This window comes from Falco peregrinus, chromosome 17, assembly GCF_023634155.1.
Source record: "Falco peregrinus isolate bFalPer1 chromosome 17, bFalPer1.pri, whole genome shotgun sequence".
In the NCBI taxonomy this organism is placed as follows: domain Eukaryota; kingdom Metazoa; phylum Chordata; class Aves; order Falconiformes; family Falconidae; genus Falco; species Falco peregrinus.
In genome coordinates this window covers 3,666,024-3,676,184 of record NC_073737.1, presented here as the reverse complement: position 1 = coordinate 3,676,184, position 10,161 = coordinate 3,666,024, and positions in this window count along the sequence as shown.

The following is a 10,161-nucleotide window of genomic DNA, read 5'->3' as shown; positions in this document are numbered from 1 at the left end:
AAGCGCTTTGGTTTGCCTTGTATAGAAGTAAAAGGAGGATGTTTCCCAATGTGGCTGGATTTCTTGCTGGCACAGAAATGGAGGGGCTGGCAAAAAAAAAAAAAAAAAAAGGCAGCTAAAATCAGGTCCATCTGCTTAGAATTAGCTTCTGAGCTTATGCAATCCACTGTGCAGCAGTAATGCACAAAAGGAGAATGAAACCAGGGGAGTGTGAATTACAGCTGATCAGAACATTTTCAGCTCAATGAAATTTTGAAAGTGAATTCTCTTGCAGCGATGCGCTAGTTTCAACATGTTTTTTGTCAAGCAAAAGCTTTTTAGTTGTTTACTATTGTTGAGCAAGTTGGTGGACCTGCATTAAAGGAGAAGAGCAAGGCTAGACCTGCATGAAAACATTCCAGTAATCCCAAAGTAGATGGGCTGGTGTCATTCTCTTTTGGAGCAAGATTTTGCTTCTGTTCTAATGCAATATGACAGTTCAGTGGCTATAACAAAACAGATTCATCATCCCCCACCTGGCCCTAATAAGAATATTTTTGGACAGAGGTCAGGAAGGGGATTACACATGTGCACAGGTTCCTTTGAAGTCTTTCAAGAGAGAATTCCTGCTTCTGCTGCCATCTGTTCGTGACTGCCAGGTCCCAGCACAAAGCCTTCAATAATTCAGAACATATTTTGGGGGCAAAAGAAGCTGCTGGAAGTTAGCACAGGTAGTCAGCAGCTTTCCTCCTGCGAGAGAGGTCATTGCATAAATGGCCATGAAGTTAGTGAGGCTGCTGTGATACTGACTCACTGACGTGTGAACTCGCTCCAGCAAGAGCCTTTCTGGCTGAATTTCCCTTGATGTAACATACGGATGCTGCACATCTTTCCAGTTTGTCTACTGTTCTCTTTCTTAAGGGCTTCCTGCTTCTCCGTGAAGTGTCTTAAAATACCCTTCACACTCATTTGGAACTGGCATCATGCAAAATATCTGTATATGCTGCTGACTACTCAATTTTTTATTTTATTTTATTTTTTTTAAAGACCCTGCATCACTCCAGACACTCCATTTCTGAGAGTGTTCTGCTGTTCTGACCGGTTCTGATGACTTGAAAGTTTTATGTTCTGGCGTGCTGTAGCCAGTGGGAGGAAAATATTGCAAGGAACAACAATTCATTTCTGGTTTCTCCAACATCAAAACATTTATAGTCCAGTTCACTGAGTCTCCCACATCATGCTGAAGAAAAGGAGAAAAATCCAGTTATATAGCTTTTTTTCATTTAAAAGAAAATGTAGCTTTCACAACTGATTTTTAACATGCATTTTTACTGTGGTAGAATAAGAAGCCCTGCAGGAGGCAATCAACTTCAGCTGATAGGAGCAAAGGAACACTCTGCCAGCCTCTGAGAAATGGATTATTTAACATGATTTTTTAAATATTCCAAGGTAATACTACCTGGTTAGTGTTAACACAGGGAAATCAGCATGGTCTTCTTTTATTATCCTGAGTATTGGGTTTGTAAGGAAGGTCATTCGCAGAAAAGCGTACGGTGAGATATTACTGATTCCTTACCCAATTGACTGAATTAATAAACAGGTTTTTGTTTTGTTTCTTTTAATTTTATTTTATTTAACTTCTCCTCCTTTCACACCTTCATCTTGTTGTTAAACTTTGTCACTGCCTGAACCCTTGCGTGCTGGACCACTGTGAAGATCAGGCTCGGCCATAGCGTGCCCCCAGATACTGGGGACTTTATTATTATTATTTTCCTCCTGAGCAAACCAGGCTCAAGCATCAAGCAAGAACACTTTTTTCCCCTCCGAGCCTGCTAAACCAACAGTCAAATAAGCTGCCAAAGAAGCAACACTCCCTATATACACCCACAAAACCATGCACATACTTTCTAAACTCCAGTCTCTCCTGGATCATCCTTTTTGCATGGGACTTCCCAGTCTATGAGGCAAGAACTTGAGCTCACAGTTAGTCTCCTACTCCAGGTACTTAGGATTGTGAAGTACTTGTCCCTATTGCCTAGAAACAGCGTTAGGCACCTAAAAATAAATGATGCGACCACTTCCTCGCCAGCCCCATGCTGTGTTAAGTTTAGGACAAAGTTTCATTGCGAAAGCCAGCGCTCGAGCCTGGTTCCTCTGACACTGAGTCACAGGAATTCTGTGTATTGTTTGTATATGGGAAATGTCGGAGGGGAAAATCCTTTTGGTTTGGGTTCATTCTTCAGTCTATAAAGAACATCGTGCCCCATCTTTCTGCCAAAAAGCAGCATGCACTGGCACTCTGAAGCCAGGCAGCCTGGGAAAACCTGTGCACGTTCAGTGTCAAGGGAACAGAGCAGCCCAGGAAAATCACACCTTCACGCGCCTGAGTTCTGAAGCTCTGGGGAACGAGGATTTTCAAACACATCGATATGATTAGGAACACTTCCGCTTTTGAATTGGTCAAAGTGACCAACATCATCCAGGGAAACTGCTGCAACTGAACAGCTATGAAGACACCTTTTGTTTTGGTCATCTTCCCAAGAGCGATCGAGAGCAGATCCCTAGGTTGAAGTCCGGTCCTGAGCGAACACGAATAGCCACGTGCTGGCTCAGAAAGGACCACAGAATACCGCTACAAATCACTGTGCCACAGTCTGCACTAAAACTCAGAGACCACTTTATTAAAAAAAGAGAAAAATAAATCTAAGGACTATGATAAATACAATATGCCATGGGCAGAGCATAAAAGATATCAAGGGAATTGCTACTGTCTTACGTCTCTGAAATAAGATGGCATTTATTAGGCGATAACCACCATGTAACACTAAGAAGCAGCGTCTTCAGTAACGATAAATTTTGACTATCTCCAGACACAGGCAACCTGAGCAGAACAAAGAACAGAGGCCAGAAGACAACCTCTGCCAGGCATCCGAACGCATCCAGCAGCACCACGGCGGGAGCAGCACTGCACAAAGCAAATCAGAATCTGACTTCTACTGCCCCAGCCACTCCATACCTCTAGATAACAGCCTATCCACACAAGCAGAACAGTCTCCGATTCCTGTCACGCTCTTAATTAGTATTTAATATGTAGTCAGATTACTCCTTGGGAAGCATCAGCGAGAAAAATACGTATTTTCTTGTACTTGCACTCTTAGATTCTTGGAAAGCCTGCTGCTTGCAGTTATACTTGGGTCTGGAGAACAATGAACAGCACAACACATTGTTTCTTCTCCGTAAAATGACTTTACAGCGTAATAAACAAGCCATTTCTTTTTATTCTGCTTTCACCCAAATACTTTGTCATTCCCCATTTATGTTATTTAGTGATTTCCGCTACAGCGAAAGATGCTAAAAACAAATCTCTGCTCTTTTGAACTTGAATTCATCTACCTAGAAAAAAATAGGGGGGGAACTTTTGCCATAGCCAGCTTTATAAGCAGCTATTCCAGAAGGCTCAAATTAGGAGCCAGTTCTTTAATTCCTGCTCCACCACCTACTTCACGTAAGACTATTCCTTGCACAAACATTGAAGAGCTTCTGAGAATAATTCAATGATTTTTCCTGTCTTATTTCTAAGCCACCTTCTGATCTATATGATGATAACAAAAGAGAACCTTGCAAATCATGCATTTGGGTTCATATTTTGGTACATGATTGCCAATCATGTATCATCTAGAAGTTCTCACTGAAAGCTCAAATTTGTACTAAACGAGTCCAGGGCAATTTTACTATTATCCTCCTACATTAAAAATGAACATTGAGTCACAGAAAAAAAGCATTTTAAGAATATAAATATTTTAATTTACAGATTTTAATTTACACACACCACCCCTTTGTTGAATCATGAGTATTTTAACAAATATCGAGCAAAGCTGGGTTTGATCAGTATCTCCCCCCCCATCTGCAGCTGGGTTTTTGCTCTCTCCGATGTTCAGATGGAGAATTTGTGCCATCAGCTTTCTGTCCGGGCACAAGGAGGGTGGATTTGAACTCAATTTTGAAGTGGAGGAAGTCTAATAGGAAATGATTTCTTTCCTTCTTCTGGACATGTTACAAAGGAGCATCCTAGTAACTACTCTGAGAGTTTCCTCTTTGAAAGGATGCAGGAACATCCCCCATGCTTTGCCATCGGGAGGGTTGCAGCTTCGTGGAAGGGGACCCAGGGTGCTACTGACCTTCTAGCAAACAGGGGCAATCACCTACACCCATCTCTATTTTTTTTTGTGGCTCTCTAGTCATTATTACTAAAATACACACACCAGTAATTCACTTCCTCTGAGCCAGGCTCTTACCACTGCATAACACAATTACCGCAAATTAGCATCGTATGAAAACCAAAGAAACAACACCAAGCTCAAACAACTCAAACAAACCCTCCCAAAAGGTGGTTCCACCATCTCAGCCCTTTGTGGCTGCCCTCAAAGATACCCCAAAGCCTCATTCCTCACCTGCCTCATCCCCCAGGGGCCTGGAGGGCAAGAAATAGCTCAACGGTTCTCTCCTTCCCCTCCGTGCTTCGGCCACATCGTAGAAAAGACATGTCTACTTCGCACACAAGTCTTCCAGCGACACAGTCTGAGCGTAAACACAATGTACAATACTGTTGGATGAAAGTCCTTAACATGTAAAAACATTTCACTTCGCCAATCTAATTAGCATTCCTGCCTGTTGGCGTTTTAAGTCGAGTTTTGAAATGCCAGGCAGTTGGGAGGGTTTGTTTGGGTTTTTGAGCTTTGTGTTGTTTCTTTGGTTTTCATACGATGCTAATTTGCGGTAATTGTGTTATGCAGTGGTAAGAGCCTGGCTCAGAGGAAGGGAATTATTGGTGTGTGTATTTTAGTAATAATGACTAGAGAGCCACAAAAAAAAAAAAAAAAAAAAAAAAAAAAAAAAGAGATGGGACAAAGAACATCTCACCAAAATGCTCACATACTTGGGAAGAAAGCTAAAGCTTGTTGCTTTAAGGAATTAAGAACCTGTCTAGTATCTCTTAAACACCTATGTCTACTGGCCATCAAGATACAAACTGTGTACATTTCTACAGGCAACATTAATTTGCAGCAGTTAATGGAAATAAAAAAATAAACACGCAGTTATTTTTATTGTAGCACTAGGTGCGTGGAAGCTTTTATAAATCACTCCTTTTGTGATTTAAAGCTCTTAAGACCCACGAGGAGAGAAAAAACTAAGCACAGTTTTTTGTCGGCAGTGTTACAGCAATACCTTGATACCTTAATTAAGGACACAGCATGCTCAGGTCTGAACTAAAAGGCAGCTCCAATTCCATGTTGCTTAAGATATAAACACAGCAGATGAGTAAAGAGCAAACAGCTGCCTCAGGAGAAGAGGGTGAGTTTAGCCCAGGCAAAAGAAGACATCTCATCATCCATAGGGCCAAAATCATCTGCTGAGGGGGTAGGCTGGCAGGGCAGCAGGCTGGCCTGGAAAGGGTTAAAGCAATGGCTTGGAGTGATGTTGCATAGGTATGACCCTGATTGATCATCTGTAGGTTTGTGGACTTACGCTACAAACGTCTCTTCCTCTGGAACATCCTGTGCTGGCCACTGTATGACAGGCTCCTAAATTAGATGGAGCATTGATTTATTCTGCAGTGGTGGTTATTGTCCCCGAGAGAAAGGGGCCAATGACCCTGGCAGGTCGGTCTCTGGAGCTCCAGCTACTGACCTGGACTTCAAGGGGCTTCGGATCTCACCCCTGCCCATGCCAGTGCTGCAGTCAGAGAGCTGCTCCCGGGAACACGCTGCCAAAAGTTCTCCCTGTTGCCATATTTCTTTTAAAGTTGCTGACTTCTGCCGTCACCAGCTCAGGCCCCTTCCATTCCCAGTGGATCTCAGACAAGATGCAGCGATAACTAATAGCAGGTAAACATATGCCTATGGAAAGACCGATACATCACCACCATCATCCATCCTTTCCCTAAACTATTTTCTCTAACGTCGTTAGCCAACAGCGGCTGCCTGGAGGTGGCAGCGGGTGACACGAGCTTTGCATTTCCAGTCCCAAAGCACAACAGGTTCCTTGTGGATGTGAGGCTCCATATCTCGAATGTAATTTATCATTATGCTCTGAGCTGCTTGGAAGATGGGTTGGATGGACAAAAGCTGCTGTTCGAGCACAGTGGGGAAGTGGAGGCTCAGCAGGGATGACAGAATTACATATAAAGTCACGTGGCAAAAGAAATCTAGCACGGCCGTGCAAGATGCCCGAAGCTTGGACAATCAGCCAACACAAGGGGACAAAAAAAGCTCAACAGTGACTTCCATCCCCACTGGAATAAGAGAATGTTTCTGAATAAAGACAGAGCCTCATCCCCGGGATTTTTCCAAGCCATGCTTCTCTATAGTAGTCAAGGAATTTGCCGTACTGTGTGCTTTGGATAGAAAAGAAAGCTTGCAGGCCTGTAGTGAATGCTGAGGCACGAGACTAGAACTAAATCCAGCTCAGATCTGGGAGAGATAAAGCAGCACACTCTTTTTATTTTGGTCCCGGTGATGTTATAGGGATTGCAATCTGGACCGTCGCACACTGAGCAGGGTGAGCCGTGCTGGATGCAGAGCTCTGGCCCTACGGGGTGTTCTGCCCTGCCAGACAAAAGCTGGCAGGAGGAAGAGAGATGGAAGGAGATGCTTCGGGGAGAAAATCAACTCAGTAGCAGGAAGGCAGGTGTTTTCCAGCGTGCTGGATCTCATCGCCCCTCACGCGTGGGCAGGCAGCAGACAAAAACCTGAACAAAGCATTTAAACGAGACAGTCCAAGATCGGTATGGTTTAGCCACAGCTTCAATCCTCCCGAACTATTTTACATATTAAAGATTAACATCAAGCTAAAGCAAAGTGGCATAAACTCTCACTAGAGAGAAGCAGCAGGAAGATCACGGGAAAGGATCCAGCTAGACACAGGAGGTGAACAAGAAGGAAGCAGGAGGGATGAGCAGGCGCTCATCTAGGGATAGATTTGTTTCAGCGGTAGGTAACGATCAATCTTCCCCAGGCGACAGAATAGGACCGTCCTCTGTATGTGGTTAGACTTTATCAGATCATCCAGGTAATAAATCAAACCAGGAAATTCTTCATGACTTACACAGAAATAAACACTTAACAGCTTCAGCATGTGATTAGGCAGCCTTCATACCTGCAGCTGTAGACAAAATCCAGTGGCTCAAATCTTCACCTGCTGTGAATTAAGAAAGTACCCTTAGCTTTAATGAAGCTCTCTTGATTTATGCAAAAGCATGGATCTTGTTTAACCAGCATTAGCCTATGCTTAAGTGATTTAGGAACACGGTGAAAGAGTCCCTGTGAATCCAAAGATAGAAAATTTCAGACACCTCTCGTACTTGGGCAGATCGCTATTGAAGAGAGTTTAAAATCAACAGGCAGATCCACCTTGTTTGAAAATTTCAGCCCTTTTTGCCCCACACTTTTTTCAACCCAACACTCTTTTTTAACCCACGGTTTGAAAGCTCACTTTGAATTTTCTCCAAACGACCTGAATAATTTTCATCTTTACTTCACTTATCCAGTAAACATAGATCTTTCCATCAGTATGCCACCCCTGAATTTAACCATCATTGTACTTGCAAATGAGGCTGTATGGGGAAAATAATTAATCAGTACTGAATGCATACTGCTCTCTTCCAAGGCTCAGACCACATGCAGCAGCATCCTCCAAGGTCCCCATTCTCAATGCAAAACGATTGTCTTCCATGTGTGAGCAGCTGCAGCCCAACAACAACTATGCTGGGTTGTTTGTGGGTGGTTTTTCCTTTTCTTTTCTTTTTAAATACTCAGAAGTTTGCAATCTTCAACTCAGCTGTGCTCTACGCTTCAGGCTGCCCAATCATAAGACAGAGAAATAAGTCTACTTCCAGCTTCAAGTTTAATAGACAACATTTAATATCTCTTGCCTTTGGGTGGGTTTTCTTTCTTACCCAAGCAGAATTACTAAACCCTGAGGGACGATTTCTCAAAGCAATGCTTTTCACTACTTTCTGAACAGGTAAATAACTAATCATGTCAAAGCCTAGAGCACCTTGGAGAAGTTATTCCACTCCTGGTCCCAGACACCGGTTGTCTGCGTGGTCTGGCACCGAGCTAAGCAGATTAACGATGGCACTTTATTAAACGGCATCGGACACACAAGCGATGGGACGCTGGGCCTTTTTATGACACACCTGTAACAAAAATACAACGCTGGCAGAAAGCCGGGATTTAAGGCTCTGATTTTTAAAAGGCTAGCAGATAAGAAAGGGCCAGAGGCTTAGAAACAGCCGAGCAGCTGACATTGCCTGGAGCCCTCCCTTGGGGACCTTCTCATGCTAATGAGTAGAATTTACAACACAGAAAGCATAGGATCTTTTTTGTGCCCAGTGCTACCTACACAGCAGATACAACCCCCGCTCCACAAAGCTTACAGTCAGAGTCAGTAACTGAGAGAAATGCATTGTTCCCTCTATTTCACAAGTAGGGAAGATACACTTTGAAATGGACTAGCCAAAGATGACCAGAGAAGGTTCCAGTAGAAACAAGGGCTGCGCCCAGGACTCCTGTCCCTTCCACTGCCTGAACCCCAAGAGCTGCCTTTCTCCACAGATCTTCCCTGTAGAAAACCACGTCAGATGAGACACTACAGGACATTTAATCCTCTCTCAATAAAGAATGCAAGTAAAACACTGACAGATCTTTGCCTAATCTGTTCCAGAAAACTTCCAGCGATGGATATTCATAACCTCTACAGGCAGTCTTTCGACTGTCTTCAGATGCGACATCTGGGATTGAAGACCCCTCCCCTTCCCCAGCTTCACAGGTCATGTTTTCTAGGCTTTTATCATTCTCACCACTTTCTCCTGAATTTTCTGTTTAGTCCAAAACTTTTTAAATTGGACACGTGCGACTCCAGCACATCTTGCCAGAGACAAGTACAAAGATTGCTTCATAAAACCTAGATGTTCTCCTGCCCCGTCCATCTTTATCCGATAACATCCTGTATTTTGTTCAGTGACCCTTCAGCCTTGGACTATTAGTGCTCTCTGGGTGTCGGGAATCTTCACTGCAATGCATTAATTTTTCTCTGAGGACTTTAAGGAAAAAAAACCTACTGTCTGGCACTTCCTTCTGCTTCCCTCCACTCCCGAAAGATGTCCTGTAACAAGGGTATTACTCATAGATGAGCCGATACTTTCAGTACAGTGTTAATGACTGAAGCTGTGAATATAAATTTATTTCCATTGTGCATTTAAGAGGTTGGAACAAGCCACCAGTATGGAGAGGTCATATGTACCAGTAGAAACAAAATCCCAGGCAGGGTTAATCTCTCTTCCCCTCCTCCAAGTCATTTAGACTCATTTTCCAATTGATCGATTGAAATAAAGTTGTCTTATCCCAAGACTGGCGTCTAGAATAGGTCTGCTGAATCATGGTCTTTAAGTGTCTTTAGTAACTCAAGATTTCCTTTACTCATTTCGACTTTGCTCCCTCCCAACATCCTCTGCCCTCGGGGAAGGACCACGGTGCAGCCTGACACTCCAAGCAGCCTTCAAAAACAAGCCTTGCATCTACAGAGCAAGTAGCGCAGGTGCCAAGAAAGCCGTGGAGAAATGGAAGCTGAGCCATTAGAAATCACCTCCCATTCCTGCAGTTCACAAGGTCCTCAAGATTAGTTTGAGTTCTCATCTCTTCCACCCCCACCCCCCTTGCAATTTCCTCTTGGGGGGTCTTTTGTTCAACATCAGCAACTGCAAATGCTACAGTAGCTGGAACTGCAATAAGGTCAGGATGACTATGCTTTCCCAAACTCTACACAAATTGCACATTTTGTGTTAGCTGCTTTTATATTTTTTCCCTTCTAGTAGCAATGGCTATCCAAGAAAGCAGAGTCTAGAGATGCTGGAACAGTGATGAGGGTTATCGAGAAGCCCAGTTCTGCACTCGATGCTCTCCTGGGGGAGCCTGAGCATCGCTTTTACATTTACCTCTGTTCATGCAACACATGAATCCGACAAGAAAACGTTCCCTCTCAAAGTTACTGCCTCAGAGCGGGTGGTGGAGAGACTGTTGTGCAAGAACAGGTACATAGCTCATCTGCTTCCCTGCGGCTGCAGGAATTGTTTTCCTTTGGCTGTAAAATCCCAGCCTGTGCTCTGCTTCCCTCCTTTTACTT